At 46.6% G+C, this 20,493-nt stretch overlaps 1 long non-coding RNA gene across 1 annotated transcript; it reads right to left on the bottom strand.

Moving 5' to 3' along the window:
* Positions 1-11,425: 11,425 nt before the first annotated feature.
* LOC142751005 (uncharacterized) lies at positions 11,426-12,171 on the bottom strand. The gene is made up of 2 exons (XR_012882678.1): positions 12,034-12,171; positions 11,426-11,921 (listed from the first exon to the last, which is right to left on the bottom strand). It is a non-coding gene; the product is annotated as an uncharacterized LOC142751005 (long non-coding RNA).
* Positions 12,172-20,493: the final 8,322 nt, after the last annotated feature.

Here is a 20,493-nt window from a genome sequence, read left to right on the forward strand (position 1 = left end):
TTCTCGGTAAGTACGAACTTTTTCTTTTTTTTTAACAGGTTCCTCGATGTTGTGTTCGCCATTCACTGTCGAGGGTGCTGAAAGAGTTACTGCCGATCAGTTAGCTCTTTCAGCACCTTGGACAGTGACGGGCGTCGACTAGCCTCATCTCTATGATGACGGCTGCGCGAAAATCACGCAGCCGCGCATCATACACGGATGACACACGCAGCTGTCAAGTAGTTTTTGCGCGCGCAAAACGCCGCGTTTTTTGCGGGCGCAAAAACGCAACGTTCGTCTGAATCTGCCCTTACACTAAGGATTTGCCTCACGAAAATGCAGCGCAACAAATTTGCACGTAAGAAGTATCGTGTACATTTGGCTTAAGTTAGGAGACGATTTCGGCTGTTTTTTGGCGCGGTTTCCGCTGCAAAAAATGTGGCAAAAAAACTCTGTGTGAACAGGGCCTTATTCTTGTGCGAATCTGCTACACGCTTGTGGCACATCTGCGTCAGAAATCAAAGGGAAAGCCCCAGATTTTTGCTCTGGAAAAACACATTGAACTTTAATGGCAACGTAAGAACGGAGCATTAGTTCTCCTTACATCCTCACAAGCGCTTCCCCCTCCCTTAAAGAGACTCTGTTACCACATTATAAGTGCCCTATCTCCTACATAAGGAGATGGGTGCTGTAATGTAGGTGACAGTAATGCTTTTTATTTAAAAAAACGATCTTTTTTCACAACGTTAGGAGCGATTTTGGTTTATGCTAATGAGCTTTCTTAATGCCCAAGTGGGCGTACTTTTACTTTCGACCAAGTGGGCGTTGTACAGAGGAGTGCATGACGCTGACCAATCAGCATCATGCACTCCTCTCCATTCATTTACACTGCACTAGCGATATAGTTATATCACTATGTGCAGCCTCATACACAAGCTCTAACATTGCTACAGTGGCCTGATAATGAATACACATGACCATCCAGCCTGGACGTCATGTGTACTCAGAATCCTGACACTTCTGACTCTTTTTTTGTGAGATTCTGGCAAGTGAAACCAAATCTCGCGAGATCACGGAGCTAAACGAGATTTGGTTTCACTTGCCGGAATCTCACAAAAAAAAGAGTCAGAAGTGTCAGGATTCTGAGTACACATGACGTCCAAGCTGGATTTCATGTGTATTCATTATCAGGACACTGTAGTAATGTTAGGGCTTGTGTATGTAGCTGCACATAGTGATCTAACTATATCGCAAGTGCAGTGTAAATGAATGGAGAGTAGTGCATGATGCTGATTGGTCAGCGTCATGCACTCCTCTGTACAACGCCCACTTGGTCGAAAGTAAAAGTACGCCCACTTGGGCATTGAGAAAGCTCATTAGCATAAACCAAAATCGCTCCTAACTTTGTGAAAAAAGATTGTTTTTTTAAATAAAAAGCATTGCTGTCACCTACATTACAGTGCCCATCTCCTTATGTAGGAGATAGGGCACTTATAATGTGGTGACAGAGTCTCTTTAAGGCCCCCTTCACATCGTGTTGTTGCCCTAAGTTTATCATGTACGTCAGGAAATCTAACGTACACTATAAACAACGTAGACGATAATTCACAGGGCTCCATTATCTCCTTATAGCCTACGTCGGGCTGGTAGACGTTGATTTACCTTATTTTTGAAGGATGGAATAGCATAGTAGGCTATGCTATTCTGGAGTCCCCAGGCAGAGCATCACAAGTGTTCTACCCATGGACTTTGTCCCTGGGAAGCTCCTGACATCACTGTCGATATATGCAGGGCCGGCCCTAGGATAGATGGCGCCCTGTGCGAAATGATCTTTCAGCGCCCCACCCCATTATTAAAAAAAATGCCCCATAAAAAAATTATAATGCCCCTTTAGTGCCCCCATACAGTATAATAATAATATTTAATAATATAATATATTACAACCCCTTCAAGGACACAGTATTTTGTCCTCTAATTGTGCCCACAGTATTATGCCATCTGTAGTACCCCTACACAGTATAATGTCCGCTTAGTGGCCCCCACACAGTATAGTGCCCCCTGTAGATTTTGCCATACAGCCTCCCTGTAGACAGTGCCATAATTTCCCACCTCCTTTTTGTAGATCGTGCCATACAGCCCCCCACCCCCCCTTGTAGACCGCGCCATACAGTCCCCCACCTCCCTCTTGTAGACAGTGCCATGCAGCCCCCCACCTCCCCCTTGTAGATCATGTCATACAGTCCCCGCACCTCCCCCTTGTAGACAGTGCCCCCAAACAAAAACAAAAATTGTACTCACCTAGGCCCCGTTCCCATGACGAACTGAGCTGCTCCATGACAGGACCCTGTAGCCTAGTACAGAGTTTCCCAACCTTTTCGGACTCGAGGCAGCACTGGAAAAACAAAATTTCCTCAGGGCCCCCCTACCAAAAATTGTTTTGAGAAAGACAGAAAACGGCTAAGAACAAGCAATACACTCGTAGGGTTTGTTCACACACGTTTTTTGTAAGGCAAAAAAAATCTGCCTCAAAATTCCTTCAGCAACTAACAGCGTCGTGTGACATTTTTTTGTGTTTTTTATTAAGCCGTTGAAGCTAATGCAAAAGACGCAGGAAAAAAAAGCGCCAAACGGGCGCCGCAGGTATTTTCTGCCTCCTATTAATTTCAATTGGAGGTCAGAGGTGGAAACCACTTGAAGACCATCAGCCCCCACTCACAGTAAAATAACCATTAACCCCCCACTTACAGTAAAATGATCATCAGCCCACCACTCACAGTAAAATGACCATCAGCCCCCCACTCACAGATTCCCCCTGTAGGTAGTGCCACACAGCCCCTTGTAGGTAGCGCCACACGGCCCCTTGTAGGTAGTGCCACACAGCCCCTTGTGGGTAGCGCCACACAGCCCCTTGTGGGTAGCGCCACACAGCCCCTTGTAGATAGCGTCACACAGCCCCTTGTGGGTAGCACCACATAGCCCCTTGTAGGTAGCACCAGACAGCCCTCTTGTAGGTAGCGCCACACAGCCCCCTGGTTGGTAGTGCCACACAGCCCACAGCCCCCTGGTTGGTAGTGCCACATAGCCCACAGCCACCCTGTAGATAGCACGCCCCCTTCCAGTAAAGATAGCGCCACTGTAGCTCCCTGAAGGAGCGGAATCCCCGTGTGGCCGAGGATTCCGCTCCTGGAGCGCTGCTTAATGCCTCTGTACATATATGAACAGTGACATCAGGGAAAACTCCTGAGGCGGAATCCCCGTCCACAGCGTTGCAGACGCTATGACCGTCGATTCCACTCCAGGAGAAGCTCCTGTCGTCTGTGTCCATGACGTCATTGGCTTCTCCTGGAGTGGAATCCCCGGACATAGAGTCTGCAATGCTGTGACCGGGGATTCCGCTTCAGGAGTTTCCCCTGATATCACTGTCCTTATATGGACAGAAACATCAAGCAGCGCTCCAGGAGCGGAATACCCGGCCACACAGGGATTCCGCTCCTTCAGGGAGCTACAGTGGCGCTAGTAGACAGCAGAGCACGGAGATACCTCCCTGCTCTGCTATAGTGCCCCCCTGTAGATAGCAACCCCCCCTTCCAATATAGATAGCGCCACTGTAGCTCCCTGAAGGAGCGGAATCCCCGTGTGGCCGGGGATTCTGCTCCTGGAGCGCTGCTTGATGCCTCTGTCCATATATGGACAGTGACATCAGGGGAAACTCCTGTAGCGGAATCCCCGTCCACAGCGTTGCTAACGCTGTGACCGTCGATTCCACTCCAGGAGAAGCTCCTGTCGTCTGTGTCCATGACGTCATTGGCTTCTCCTGCAGTGGAATCCCCGGTCATAGAGTCTGCAAGGTTGTGACCGGGGCTTCCGCTTCAGGAGTTTCCCCTGATGTCATTGTCCATATATGGACAGAGACATCAAGCAGCGCTTCAGGAGCGGAATTCCCGGCCACACGGGGATTCCGCTCCTTCAGGGAGCTACAGTGGCGCTAGTAGACAGCAGAGCAGGGAGATACCTCCCTGCTCTGCTATAGTGCCGTCGCTACAGCTATAGCAGCCGCTGCTAGCGGCGCCACCGCCCTCATGCCCGGTGTCACCGCTAGCAGCCGCTATGGCTGCTACAGCGGTAGCGACGGCCACTAAGTTAAGAAGCGCCTGGGCAGAAAGGCGACTGCAGTTAGTGTGTGTATCCCCGCTGGTAGTTGCAACGGCGCGGGGATACACACACCCGCTGGCGCCCCTCTTCCCGTGTGGCGGCTGGCGTCCTGTGCGACCGCACTGGTCGAAAATAGCTAAGGCCGGCCATGCATATATGTAAAGTGACGTCAGGGGATTCTCCAGGGCCGGAATCCCTGGCCAGAGCGTTGCCGACGCTCTGGCCGTGTACTCAGGCTTTGCAAAGCTTCGGACGTCAATTTACATATATGGATATCAGGAACAGCGCCGGAGTCCCTGGGCAGAGTGCTAGTAGAAGGCCCCAGCCCTGTTCATAGACAGTGACTTCAGTAGTTTCCCCATGGCCATTCCCCAGGCGACGTATCCCACTATATGCCATACAGTCGGATATGTTTTGGCTAAATATCAAAATCCAGAGTATTAACCGGTCACTGCCTGCTCCATGGTTTCCTTCACTGTAATTTGCATCAGCACCAAAATCAGTTAATGCGTATAACGTACAAACGTGAGTGACACACTTTCCGTTGCCCCCCCCCTGGTAATGGAGGGGGCAGACATCTTGGCTGTATGGGGCCCAGAAATTCCTGATGGCGGCCCTGTCTGTACATGCAGTGTATTAAATGGCCAGCTGCTGTATTCAGTTCTCTCTCTAATCGGTCAGTCAGTTCCCTGACAGCAAACTCAGCAGCTCCTCCTTTGTAGTCTCACGAACAGGCATTTACTGTGACATTTTTGCATGTGCAAGGTCCTACTCACTGGTGTGTGCTGTGCAGATGAGAACAGTTCCCCTTTAGCTGCTTTCTCCTCTTTACTGATGACTACAGTGTATGCCCAGAGAAATATATCCCCTGTGTTAGCTGGGAGCTGCAGCCTAGGGAGAAGATCGTGAGCAGAAGCTCAGAGGAGGAGAGAGGAGAGTTGAGAGATACATAGACACACTGTTTAACTGTGTGGGCGTGGTTATGTAAAACGGCCTCAGAAGAAGAAGAAGGAAGGGGAGAGCAGAGAAAAAACTGCTCTTGCATGAGAAATCTACACAGCCAGAGAAGAGAACATGTGACCAGTGCTGGGGTACACCCCTAGAGAATAGAACATGTGACCAGTGAGGGGGACACCTCTAGAGCAGAAAACATGTGACCAGTGCTAGGGAGCGTCCCTAGAGAAGAGAACATGTGACCAGTGCTGGGGAATGCCCCTAGAGAAGAGAACATGTGACCAGTGCTAGGGAACGCCCCTAGAGAAGAGAACATGTGACCAGTGAGGGGGACACCTCTAGAGCAGAAAACACGTGACCAGTGCTAGGGAATGTTTTCTGCTCTAGGGGTATCCCCCTCACTGGTCACATGTTCTCTTCTCTAGGGGCGTTCCCCAGCGCTGGTCACATTCTTCTCTAGGGGTGTTACTAGTGGACACTGTCTCACTATGTGGTCACTGTGGCACTATGTAGGAACAATCTATAGTGGGCACTGTGGCACTATGTGAGCACTATCTACAGGGGCATTGTGGCACTATCTACAGTACATTGGCACCATGGTGTTTTCAGAGGTTTGGATAAAAAAAAACCTGACGAATGAAAAGGACAGATGGCCGGGAAATGGATGAATATTTGGAGACACACTGATGTAAAACAGGCATGAAAAACTGACATTTGATTTGTTTTTGAATATAGTCTAAAAAAATAAACAGGATGGTTCCTGTTTTTTAACAAGTCATGAAAGACGCATCTGGTTCATTTTGTAAAAGATCCTACATATGCCATTGATTTTTAGTGTGTACATGAGGTTTATGTTTTGTTTTTTTCACTGGACAAAATAATGCAGCATGTTCTATATATAGTTCTATTCTGGCTTTCCTTGTCAGAAAAGAACAAATGTAAGTGTGAACAAATATTTGGGATCGTCATGGCTGTGTTGATGGTGGAGCATATTTTTGTACCATTTGCACATAAGAAGTTTTAAACACGCACGCACGCACGCACGCACGCACGCACGCACGCACGCACACACACACACACACAAAACATTTTATTTTAGGTTATACTTTAAATGGGGTTTTTAGGGTTAGAGGATATAAATTACAATCTTCTCCATATTAGTGATTCCTTATTATTATTACCATTGTCTGGGTCCCCCACAACGCCTCTGATTACCCTGGTAGACATAGGTAATGACGTGTGACGACATGTGACCTCAGACAAGGACTGCTGTGGTCATGCACAATCAATAGCGACACCATTAACCCCTTAAGTACCAAGACTTTTTAAGTCACACTAGGGGACGTCACAATGCGATCTTTTGACCGCTTATATAATGTTTTGGTATGCTTTGGATACCAAAAACATTATTGCCTGTCAGTGTAAAACTGACAGACAAAATACTAGGCAGTGCTTTTGATTTGGCCTAAGGCATCATGCACATGACCGTTTCCATTTTGCAGACCGCAAAAAAATGGATCCTAGTTGGCTTTCATGTGCTGTAAGAATAGAATGGGTGGAACGAACCACAAATATGGAGAAGAAAAGGACCTGTTATATAATTTACAGTACGGATACCCGGATGCACAAAAAAAACTATGTGTGCATGGCCCTATACGATTGAATGGTTTGGTGTGCTATCTGCAAAAAAAAACAAATGGATAGTACACTGAAGAAAACAACGGTCGTGTGCCTAAGCCCTAATAGGCATGCAGCCATCTGAGGCCTGAGGGCCTTTATAAGGCCCCAGCCTGCCATGGCAACACATCAGCCGCTGGCATTCGCAGGCCGCGGATGAGTGACAGAGGGAGCCTCCTTTGACTGTCAAATCACTTAAATGCCACAGTCGCTTTTGACCATGGCATTTAAGGGGTTAAATCACGGTGGCTTAATATATGTTAACCCACTGCGTATAGTTATGTCCCGATAGGTTAAGAAGTTGATAACTTATCAGTGTACACAGAGGCCCCTTGATGGAACTGGAAAACAGTAATAGTTAGGAAAATACGTGTTTGTTATTTTTTATATTTGGAGCCCTCTCCCACTTTATTTTAATCCCACTGGGGTCTTAATATTTAACTTTGCTCGACTGTTTCTGTATCTTCCATAGAACATAATGTAGAGAGCTGTGCGAATGAATGTATGGCGGTGTCCCGACTATCATCTAACAGCAGCCACCTACTTCCTTTTCCCTGCTGAGAACCCAAAAGATTCCCACGAGTGTGGAGCCATCTAATTTAATACAATATTTTTACTATTTTCTGTTCTGCTATAGTAATTTTTTCATCCACAAGTGTCAAGGCGATAACACCTTTTCTGTTCTTTTACTGCTACAATTTAACTGTTTAATATTATTTTGTGAAAGCTGTGCTTGGGGAAAATACAGTGAGTCACCACAATGATCAGGGAAAATCACCATCTGATATTAGGACTGTGGAGCTCAAAGCAATGCATAGTCTCTACATGACAGGCGTAGAAAGAAGATTTAACTCTGACAGGATACTGCTTTTGTGTTAATTATACTAATTTGCCTAATTAATACTTTTCATACAGTTCACATACATACAAGAAAAAAACTAAATCTTTTGAAAGCAAAATGCAGAGTTAGGCCTCATGCACACGACCGTAGCCGTGTGCACGGCCGTGATTTTCGGGTCGGCCGGCTGCGGACTGTCAGCGGACTGTCAGCCGCAGGCCGCCCGCACATGCACATGGCCGCGGCCATTGTTTTCAATGAGCCCGGACCGCAGAACCGGGCCGTAATAAGACATGCCCGTTCTTTCTGCAGTCCGGGCTCCCGGGCCGTGCACGGACCGCAAAAACTATGGTCGTGTGCACGGCCCCATAGAAAAGAATGGGGCCGCAATTCTCCCGTGGATTTTCGGGGGAATTGCGGCCGCAAAAACACGGTCGTGTGCATGAGGCCTTAATTTGTAATCTTGACAACACTTCATAACTGGAATACTATAACATTGTGAATATTAGTTATTTTTTTTACAAAAAATACCTTAACCCCTTCCCGCTTTGGCCACTTTTGACCTTTTTCAAATCTGACATGCTTCACTTTATGTGGTAATAACTTCGGAATGCTTTCACCTATCCAAGCGAATTCTGAGATTGTTTTCTCATGACACATTGGACTTTATGTTACTGGCAAAATATGCTCGATACATTCAGAATTTAATTGTGAAAAACACAAAAATTTTGTGAAAAATTGCAAAAAATATAATTTTTCTAAATTTAAATGTATCTGCTTGTAAGACAGGCAGTTTTACCACACAAAATAGTTGCTAATAAACATCCCCCATATGTCTACCAGAGATTGGCATAGTTTTTGACCAAACATGTCTGAAAATATGGAGCTGTTTTCAGGCGAAAACAGCTCCTGATTTTCAGACGTTTTAGTAGCAACTCAGCGTTTTTTTACGGTCGTTTTTGGAGCTGTTTTTCAATGGAGTCAATGAAAAACGCCTCCAAAAACGTCCCAAGAAGTGTCCTGTGCTTCTTTTGACGAGCCGTCATTTTGACAGCGACGCGTAAAATAAAGGCTTGTGGGAACAGAACATCGTAATTCCCATTGAAAGCAATGGGCAGATGTTTGTAGGCGTATTAGGGGCGTTTTTTCAGGCATATTTCTAGGCGTAAAACGCCCGAATTACGCCTGAAAACACTGCGTGTGAACATACCCTTACAGGGGGCAGTTCAGTTGTGAAGTGGTTTTGAGGGCTTTATATATTAGAAACCCCCAATAAGTCACCCCATTTTAAAAACTTCACCCCTCAAAGTATTAAAAACAGCATTTAGAAAGTTTCTTAACCCTTTAGATGTTTCACGGGAATAAAAGTACAGTAGAAGTACAGAAATTACAGAAATTCATTTTTAATCCATTTTTTTTGTAAGGCCGAATTCACACGAGCGTGTGCGTTTTGCGCGCGTTTTAGGTGCGTGTGGCATGCATTTATGCTGCATTTGTGCGTTTTTTACGGTCGCATGGTATGCGTTTTTCACGCGCGTTGACAAAACGGAGGGTGGAGTGATGGAGAGGGCAGCCTACAAAAAGGCACCCTTCATAAACACATGGTTGATGTGAGCACATGTTCTCATCCTTTTTGCACCTTGCAAAATACTTTTGGTCGTTTACAGTGTTTATTGGCTTGTTGTCGTCTAAACCAAATTATGTCCTTTACTCCGCTGGGCCGTGTGCTGCTAGCGTGGATGGTTTCTCGGCGATTTGGCGAGCGCCGTCCCATGCTACAGGATCTAACGCGGAGAAGAGGGAGGATTTGGGTTCATCTTCTTGTGGCACAGTGCACCTCCAAAGGGAACTTTCATACCCTCTATGATGACCTCACCCAAAGAAATTTTGGACGTTTTGCTGCATGTCTGTGGGCACGTTTGATATTTTGCTGGAGCAGATTCGTACAGGAATCACCTACCAGGACACAAACATGTGGCGCTGCATTTCCCCAGAGCAGCGACTCCTTGTGACCTTGAGGTATGTGTGTTTTCTCCAAATAGTGCTTCCCGGATGGTGTGTGGGTGTCATGTCATACATAAAGTGTATTTTTGTTTGTGTGCTTTTTTCTCATCCATGTAGATTTCTTGCTACAGGAAATAGCTACCATTTATTACATTTTCAATTCCTTCTGGGAGTGAGCACCATTTCAGGCATTGTTACAGGCACTTGTGTCGTGCTGTGGCAGAGATTAAAGCCCACAGTGATGTCTCAGCCCACGGCAGAACACTGGCTTAGTATTTCAGAAGATATTCTGACCGCCACCCAATTTCCTCATTGTATTGGTGCCCTAGAAGAAGCCCCCCACTCTGGCTCAAGATACTATAACTACAAACATTATTTTTCCATTGTCTTGTTGGCCTTGGCCGACAGTAATTATTGTTTTACAATAGTAGACATTGGGTCGTATGGAAGCTCTGCTGATGCACACATATTTTGCTCATCCAGAATGGGCCATCGTCTTATGAGCAATCAAATTTCTGTGCCGGTACCGAGCATCCTACCTGGCTCGCGTGGACCACTAGTCTCATATGTCATAGTTGCTGATGAGAGTTTTGGGCTCACAAGCCAAGTAATGTTTCCATTTGCAAGAAGGGGCTTGGATGATCGTAGGCGCATCTTCAATTACCGGCTAAGCAGAGCTCAAAGATGTGTTGAATGTGCGTTTGGCATTATGGCAAACAAATGGAGGGTGTTTCTCACAACAATGCAACTGACGCCGCAGAATGTGACCCGTGTCGTACAAGCGTCTGTAGTTCTTCATAACTTTACACGCATACATGACGCAAGTTTTGATGCTGAATATATTCAAAGAAATGCTACCACATCAACCACTCTGCCACAAATTCCACTAGGGAGGGCACAAACATCTGGTATCCGAGTGCGCAAAATTTTTGCCGAATATTTTGACAGCCCTGCTGGAGCACTGTCATGGCAGGACGATTCTATGTGAAGGGTGGCATCGTGGAGAATAATCGTGCAATTGATCATTAGTGAAGGCAATGTTTGTAATTTTGGGGGGGATTTTAGTATTAGGGACTCGCAAGACATGAGGACCCTTGACGTGGGTTGCGAGCTTATATCTTTTGGGGTTTCGCCGTAGTTTTTGGCTGCCAAACACGTAATTGTATGTGAAGCACTTTGCCAATTCCAATGTTCACAAATACAATCACAAATGTCCTTAGTGCGTCCAATATCATAGCACTGCACGGCCGCCTAGAAGTCGATTTGGATTCTAGCAAAACCACAAAAGATACACTAATACCTCAATTATGGCATGCAACTATCTTGGGCCCTGTCCACGATGTTGCAACGTTACCTAAGGACATGATTGGCAAAGATTGTTACACAACATATATTTAGGAAAACACACACACTTTTTTCAGTCAACAAAAACACACTTTATGTGTAATGGCACTACCTAAACTGTACATAGAACATATGTAAAATGTCGACCAAAACATTGCACCAACATGATGCACATTCGGTCCAAATAAAGAAAAATAGCCATAACTTCTAAACACAAACTATGATGCGGCCATAGCACTACAACTGATGATATCGCTGGGGTGGTGAGGTGTAGTTGGCCATTTCAGCACCACTATGCTATCCATGGGCCTGCAGAGGATGTTCCTCAACAGCATAGGGGTGCTGATGCTGAGTGTGATTGCCGTGAGGTGGGCCTTGTGGAAAAGTTTCCACCGGTCGGCTGTAGCCAGGAAAAGGACGCTCACGCACCGGCACAGGAACAGGTGACATGCGGGACGGCATTGGGCGGTGGTAATGTTGGCATGGCAAGGGGGTGGCAGGCTGGGAAGGGCCAGGTGCAGTGAAGGGCACCAATGGCTCCGGCAATCGACGCCAATGCTCAATTGCCTGGAAGCACTGGCGTGGATTGTTTGGAGGTGTGGCAGAGTCTATCAGGCTGATTATGGAGCATTGGAGCCGCACCAAATGATGGTCGGGTACCCGCCGGAGTAGCGGGGCTATGGTGCGGCCAAAGGCGTCACAGGCGTCTTCGTCTGCACAGCGCCGCAGGTACTCGAGTACCCCTGTGTCCACCTGTGCACCTGTGGAACCCATGTGGCTGCGCCTGCGCCTGGCTACTGTGGTCGTTTCACGCGGTATGTCCCGTGGCACCTGGAGTTGGCTGGACGCCTGTGGGGCTGGTTCGGGAGCAGTCACCTCTGGTGTTAAGGGCAGCAGGGGATTTTCCTCTTGTGGCGCGTGCGGATCTTCATGGGCAGCCTCCTCTTCTGTGTCTAGAAGATTGTCACTGCATCTGTAATACAAATGTACAGTTATTAGTAACATTGCCACAAGGGACAAACAACCTGTTTGGTTTGATTGACATGTGAACACAGACATTTCTTCAAGGTACAGTGATTACTTACGGCCGCATCTCCATGATATCCTTGAGGAACATCAGCTGCTGGGTGTACATATACTTTCGCTTTTTTGAGGCACCGTCACCACTTCGGCCTCTGGCCCCATATTCCCAGCGGAATTGATCCCGGCTGCTCCTCCACCGGGTTTTGACATCATCAACTGTACAAAGGAACAAAATAAAAAAAAAAAAGGTCACCAGGTGACATCTCCTCTTGTTGGAAACGTAGGAATTACCTTACACACTAAGATGCATTATACACAAGCTCAATGATGCTGTGACACACCTGTTACGTTGCCCATTTTGAACATGTTAACACAATGACACACTACAGCATGTGTGTTTTACATGACATATATAAAGCATTCTACTTACCAATGCTCTTTCTGTCGCGTGTGCTGGCTTTAGCCCACTCATGGCTGAAGAGTGTCTGCACGATGTGATCCCATGCAACCTCTTTGCCCGTGCGGTCGTGGTAGGCCTCTGCCCGTGTGTCCCAAAACTCTGGCCTCTCCTGGACCAGGCAGATGAGTTTCTCTACGTCACAAGCGCGAGGCATGCCTGCAGTTGTCCGTGTTCATCTCAAGCATGTGCCAAACAAGTGCAAAGCAACTTCTTGGTTTGTGCTTGTTTGGACAAGTTTGCAAACTCATTTACATACACTTAAAGAGGCTCTGTCACCAGATTTTGCAACCCCTATCTGCTATTGCAGTAGATCGGCGCTGCAATGTAGATTACAGTAACGTTTTTATTTTTTAAAAACGAGCATTTTTGGCCAAGTTATGACCATTTTCGTATTTATGCAAATGAGGCTTGCAAAAGTACAACTGGGCGTGTTGAAAAGTAAAAGTACAACTGGGCGTGTATTATGTGCGTACATCGGGGTGTGTTTACTACTTTTACTAGCTGGGCGTTATGTATAGAAGTATCATCCACTTCTCTTCACAACGCCCAGCTTCTGGCAGTGCAGCACTGTGACGTCACTCACAGGTCCTGCATCGTGTCGGCACCAGAGGCTACACTTGATTCTGCAGCAGCATCAGCATTTGCAGGTAAGTAGCTACATCGACTTACCTGCAAACGCCGATACTGCTGCAGAATCATCTGTAGCCTCTGGTGCCGACACGATGCAGGACCTGTGAGTGACGTCACAGTGCTGCACTGCCAGAAGCTGGGCGTTGTGAAGAGAAGTGGATGACACTTCTATACACAACGCCCAGCTAGTAAAAGTAGTAAACACACCCCGATGTACGCACATAATACACGCCCAGTTGTACTTTTACTTTTCAACACGCCCAGTTGTACTTTTGCAAGCCTCATTTGCATAAATACGAAAATGGTCATAACTTGGCCAAAAATGCTCGTTTTTTAAAAATAAAAACGTTACTGTAATCTACATTGCAGCGCCTATCTGCTGCATTAGCAGATAGGGGCTGCAAAATCTGGTGGCAGAGCCTCTTTAACAAGTCTTGCGTGAAAAACGCATGTTCCACGGAAGTGCTTCCGTGTGGCATGCGTGATTTTCACGCACCCATTGACTTCAATGGGTGCGTGATGCACGAAATACGCACAAAGAACGGAAATGTCGTGAGTTTTTTGCAGCGGACTCACGCTGTGTAAAAAACACGCAACTGTCTGCACGGCCCCATAGACTAATATAGGTCCGTGCGACGCGCGTGAAAATGACGCGCGTTGCACGGACGTATATCCCGTTCGTCTGAATAAGCCCTAACACAGAAGGATTTACCAGAGAAATGCAACTCAATATTTATTTTCCCAGAGTCTGCAGTTTTTAGAAATATCCCACATGTGGCCCTAGTGTGGTAATGGACTGAAGCACCAGCCTCAGAAATAAAGTAGTACCTATTTGATTTTGGGGCCTCCTTTCTATTAGAAAATATTTTAGGCACCATGTCAGGTTTGAAGGGCTCTTGCGGTGCCAAAACATTGGAAATCCCCCAAAAGTTACCCCATTTGGGAAACTAGACTCCTTAAGGAAATTATCTAGTGAGCATTTTGACCCCACAGGTTTATTGCAGAAATTATTGAAATAGGCCGTGAAAATTAGAATCTATATTCTTTATATTCTATACTCTAAATGTAGGTGTAGCTAATTTTTTCTCATTTCCACAAAGATTAAAGGAGAAAAAGCACCGCCACATTTGTAAAGCAATTTCTCCCGATTTAAAACAATACCCCACATGTGGTCCTAAATGGCTGTTTGGACACACGGCAGGGCTTAGATGGGAAAGAGCGCCATTTGGCTTTTGGAGCTCAAATTTAGCAGGAATGGGTTGCAGAGGCCAGAACGCATTTGCAAAGCCCCGAAGGGACAAATCAGTGGAAACCTCCCACAAGTGACCGCATTTTGGAAACTACACCCCTTGAGGAATTCATCTACGGGTGTAGTGAGCATTTTGACCCTACAGGGGTTTTATAGATTTTATTAGAATTGGGCAGTGAAAATAAAAACAATACTTTTTCTTCAATAAGACGTACCTTAAGCTCAACATTTTTTTTCTCAACAAATAAAGGAAAAAAAAGAACTTGGACATTTGTAAAGAAACTTCTCTGGAGTATGGTAATACCCCATATGTGGTCATAAACTGTGGTTTTGGCACACGGCAAGGATCAGAAGAGAAGGAGTTCCATTTTGCTTTTTGAGTACAGATTTTGCTGGATTGATTTCTTGGAACCATGTCACTTTTGCAAAGCCCCTAAGGTACCAGTACAGTGGAAACTCCCAAAAAGTGAATCCATTCACAAAACTACACCCCTTGAAAAATTAATCTGGGTGTGTAGTGAGCATTTTGACCCCACAGATGTTTCATAGATTTTAATAGGATTGGGCAGTGAAAAAAAATAAATCAATTTTCTTCAATAAGATGTAGCCTTAGCTCCAATTTTTTATTTTCTCAACAAATAAAGGAAAAAAAGAACCGCGTTTGTAAAGCAATTTCCCTGGAGTATGGCAGTACCCCATATGTGGTCATAAACTGCTGTTTGGGCACACAATAGGGAAGGTAGCGCCATTTGGCTTTTGGAGTACAGATTTTGCTGGATTGGTTTCTGGTCGCTATGTCGCATTTGCAAAGCCCCTGTGGGACCAAAACAGTGGAAACCCCATTTTGGAAACTACACCCCTCAAGATATTCACCTAGGGGTGGAGTGAACATGTTAACCCCGCAGGTGTTTTGCAGAAATTAGTGTGTACTCGATGTTGCAGAGTGAAAATAGGATTTTTTACATAGATATGCCAATATGTGGTGCCCAGCTTGTGCCACCATAACAAGACAGCGCTCTAATTATTATGCTGTGTTTCCCAGTTTTAGAATCACCCTACATGTGGCCCTTATCTTTTGCCAGGACTATCGACAGTCCTCAGCAGTGAAAGAGTACCATGCGCATCAGGAATTTCGGTGCCCCATACAGCTAAATTTTCTGGGCCCCCCTACCGTGGCACCGCCTATTAACGGTACTCCATCCAGCACTATATCATGCTACCCAGGGCCGCCATCAGGGGGGTATTAGGGGTACTGATGTGAGGGGCCCGGCCAAACCTAATTGAAAGGGGGGCCCGGCAACTGCCGCGACTTGCCTTTGGTAGAAAAAAAACAGGCCCCTGCAATGGGGCCCGTTTTTTTGACCAAAAGAATGTTGTGAGCTGCCGGGCCCCCCTCTCGTCATGGGGGCCGTCAAACACCGCCCGCGCGACCGATTGCGCGCACTCGCAAACTCCCACGCGTGCGCACTCACAAACTCCCGTGCGCACACGTGAGCGTCCGCGAGCGCGCACCTGCGACCGCACGCACCCACGAACGTCCGCGCATGCATCCGCGAGCACGCACCCGCGATCACACGTAGCCGCGACCGCCCGCCCGCGCACCGAATTTTGAGGTAGATTTTGATCTGCCCACACTATCTTGCCGCGTTTTTTGTCCGCGGCGATTGAGAACAGCAGACAAAAAATGCTGCAAAAAATGCATCAATGGGAGGTCAGAGGCGGAACCGTGGCAAGAAAGGACGTGCTGCTTTTCCTTTTCTCTGCGACTGGCTCCCATTGATTTCAGATTAAATCAATGGGAGGCGGTTTTGGAAGTTTTTTGGTGCTGATTCTGACGCAGTGTCCGAGTCAATATCAAGGCCCAAAAACTCTGTGAACTGGGCCTTATTGTTAGGGCTTATTCAGACGAACGTGTAATACATCCGTGCAACGCGCGTGATTTTCACGCGCCTCGCACGGACCTATGTTACTCCATGGGGCCGTGCAGACTGTCAGTGATTTTCACACAGCGTGTGTCCGCTGCGTAAAACTCTCGACATGTCAGATATTTGAGCATTGTTCGCGCATCACGCACCCATTGAAGTCAATGGGTGCGTGAAAATCACGCCCAGCACTTCCACAGCAGTATAAACTATGAATGAAAACAGAAAAGCACCAAGTGCTTTTCTGTATACAAACATACAAACAGAGTGTCATAATGATGGCAGCTGCGCGAAAATCATGCAGCCACGCATCATACGCTGCTGCCACACGGAGCTGTTATGGACCTTTTGCATGCACAAAATGCCACGTATTTTGTGCACGCAAAATGCACATGCTTGTGTAAATCCGGCCTTAGGGTAGGAACACACTATTTGGTGCGGTTTTGCTGGCAGAATTCCCTGCGGTTTCCCTGAGGTTTCCGTCGGGTGAACCCCGCAACGGAAAGTGAAAGTGACAGCACAGCTTCCGTTTCAGTCACCATTGATCTCAATGGTGACGGAAACATCGCTAATGGTTTCCGTTCGTCACAATTCCGGCTGGTTTTCGGACGGAATCAATAGCGTAGTCGACTGCGCTAATGGTGACGGAAACGGAAGCTGTGCTGTCACTTTCACTTTCCGTTGCGGGGTTCACCCAACGGAAACCTCAGACGGAACCCCAGAACGGAAGCGAACGGTGATGTGAACAGGCCCTAACACAAAAGTTTTGTATTTTTTTAAGCTGGTTCACAAAAAAAAATATTTCCAAATTCTACTGGACCAATTGCCTATTTAGAGACAGGCAGCAGCTCCAGGAGCGACATCATAAGGGTAGGAACACACTAGGCGGATATGCTGAGTAAAACTCCACAGCTTATCCGCACCGGTAGCCGCAGGGAATTCTGCCAGCAAAACCGCACCAAATAATGGCGCAGGTTTCGTGAGGCATGTCCGCTGCGGGAATCCTGCGGGGAAAAAAAAGTTTAGACATGCCCCGGCCGTAGTCCTAGTGACGCATCTCTCTCTTCTGAACGTAGCCCCGCCTCCTGGGATGACGCTGTAGACCATGTGACCGCTGCAGCAGTCACATGGGATGAAACGTCATGACAGGACAGGAGGCCAGGCTGCGCTAAGAATAGAGGATTGCGTCACCAGGACTACGGCCGGGGCAAGTCGAAACTTTTTTATCAATTTAAAAAAGTACCTTTTTTTTTTTCTCATTTGTGATTTTTGCGGCAGAACCGCAGCATTTCCGCAACAGAGGAGCAGCGATTACACAGAATAAATTGACATGCTGCGGCTTAGAAAGCCACACTGCAGGTCAATTTTTTTTGCAGCGTGTGAATGAGATTTGTTCAAATCTCATCCACTCTGCTGCGACTGTAATACGCTGCGGATTTTCCGCAATAAAATGTGTTGCATAAAATCCGCAGTGTTCATGCCTAGTGTGTCCCTACCCTAAGGCCGGATTTACACAAGCGTGTGCTTTTTGCGCACGCAAAAAACGTGGCATTTTGCGCATGCAAAAGGTCCATAACAGCTCCGTGTGTCAGCAGCGTATGATGCGTGGCTGCGTGATTTTTGAGCAGCGCCATCATTATGACACTCTGTTTGTATGTTTGTAGCACGTGGTGCTTTTCTGTTTTCATCCATAGCTTCCGTGTGCTGCGCGTGATTTTCACGCACCCATTGACTTCAATGGGTGCGTGTTGCGCGAACAACACACAAATATAGGACATGTCGTGAGTTTTACGCAGCGGACACACGCTGCGTGAAAATCACTGACAATCTGAACGGCCCCATAGAGTAACATAGGTCTGTGCGAGGCGCGTGAAAATCACGCGCGTTGCACGGACGTATTACACGTTCGTCTGAATAAGCCCTAACAATAAGGCCCAGTTCACAGAGTTTTTGGGCCTTGATATTGACTCGGACACTGCGTCAGAATCAGCACCAAAAAACTTCCAAAACCGCCTCCCATTGATTTAATCTGAAATCAATGGGAGCCAGTCGCGGAAAAAAGGAAAAGCAGCACGTCGTTTCTTGCCGCGGTTCCGCCTCTGACCTCCCATCGAAATCAATGGGAGGCAGAAAATGAATTTTTCGCTGAGTTTTTTGTCTGCTGTCCTCAATCGCCGCGGGCAAAAAACGCAGCAAAAAAACGTGGCAAGATAGTGTGGGCAGGTCAAAATCTGCCTCAAAATACTTTAAGGAATTTGGAGGCAGATTTTTTTCTGCCTGCAAAATATTCTGTGTGAACAGGGCCATACTTAAACAGCACTTTGAGACACTTTACTCACTGTGTCAGAAGAGCTGCTCCCACTCCAGTCCTCGTCAGGCGATGTCTTCCAGGCGATGTCTTCGGTCCAGACGTCCAGTCATTCACCTCCAGCCAGGCTCCAGGTAAGTTGTGTCCATGTGTGTCCGCGGCTGCGCACGCTTCGTTCGCGGGGCGTGCGCGCTGTCGCGGGTGCGAGCGCCCGGGCTGTCGCGGGCGCGCGCTTCTGGGCTTTCGCCGGTGCGCGCGTGGGCGGTCTCGAGTGCGGGCGTTCGTGGGTGCACGCTCGCGAGTGCGCACGCGCGGGAGTTTCCTTGTGCGCGCGATCGGTCGCGCGGGCGGGCGGTTTGACGGCCCCCATGACGAGAGGGGGGGCCCGCAGCTCACGACATTCTTTTGGTGAAAAAAATGGGCCCCATTTTTTTCTACCAAAGGCAAGTCGCGGCAGTTGCCGGGCCCCCATTTCAATTAGGTTTTGCCGGGCCCCTCACACCAGTACCCCTAATACCCCCCTGATGGCGGCCCTGACCATGTGAAATTGAGGCCTAATTTGGCAACTTACACCCCTCAAGGCATTTATTAAGGGGTGTAGTGAGAATTTTCACCCCATAGGTCTTTTCCATAAATGATTGTGCTGCGGATGGTGCAAAGTAAAAATTTAAATTTTTCCCTAGATATGTCATTTCAGTGAGAAATATGTTGTGCCCAGCTTGTGCCACATCAGACACACACCCAATTATTTTTTAAATAGTTCTTCCGGGTATGTGGAAGTAAACTGCTGTTTGGGCACACTGTAGGGCTCAGAAGGGAAGGAGCACCATTTAGCTTTTGGAGAATGGATTTTGCCTGGTAGTAGATTTGTTTGGAATTTTACTGGTATTTCAGTTTATAATGTGGGGGTGGATACAAACCGGGCAAAGTACATCAGGGGCATAGTCAGGTGGTACAATAATTGGGTAAAATAATCCATAGATGTGTGCTACGCTGTGATCAATCCTTTCTTCACAGGCCAGTGTCACACTGATAAATGTCCTTTCTTATCCCCCTTTTGGTCCACACTCTGCACCCTTGCAGTTTGGGGAACTTAGCTGGTAGTGTTGTCCTGGTATAATACGGGGACCATCGCTTCCCGCAGATATTTTTGGGCCCTACCCTTCCTGGTTCCCTAATTTTAGAGCCTTGATAATTTGCCACTTGAAACAGAAGAAATGTTCCCCTCGGGCCTGCACAACCGCATATTTTTCTTTCCTGGCTTATTGGAGCCTTAACTTATTTTATTTTTTCATTAACGTAGTGATATGGGGGCTGTATTTTTTGCGGGGTGAGCTGTAGTTATTATTGGTACCATTTTGGGGTACATGCGACTTTTTGATCACTTGTTATCCTTTTTTTGGGAGGCAAGGTGATCAAAAAAACAGCAATTCTGGTATCGTTTTTTTTTATACAGTGTTCACCACGCGTCATAAATTGCATGTTAACTTTATTCTGCGGGTCAGTATGATTCCGATGATACTAAATTTATAGCACTTTTTTATGTTTTACAACTTTTTTCAAAATATAATTACTTATGCCAAGTTGTCAGAGCCATAACTTTTAAATTTTTTCGTTGACGGAGCTGTATGAGGGCTTGTTTTTTGTGAGACAAGCTATAGTTTTTATAGGTAACATTTTTGGATACATGCAACTTTTTGATCACATTTTATTTCAATTTTTGGAAGACAAAGTGACCAAAAAAACAACAATTCTGGCATTATTTTTTACAGCGTTTACTGCGTGGGACAAATAACATAATATTTTTATAGTTCGGGTCGTTACGGACGCGGCGATACCACATATGCATCGTTTTATTATTCTTTTTCAATAATAAATGACTAAGGGAAAAAGGGCGATCGTGTTTTATGTTATTACTTGAAAATTATTATTTTTTTTACAACTTTGGTTTTT

The sequence above is a fragment of the Rhinoderma darwinii genome, chromosome 3 (assembly GCF_050947455.1).
Source record: "Rhinoderma darwinii isolate aRhiDar2 chromosome 3, aRhiDar2.hap1, whole genome shotgun sequence".
NCBI lineage: Eukaryota > Metazoa > Chordata > Amphibia > Anura > Rhinodermatidae > Rhinoderma > Rhinoderma darwinii.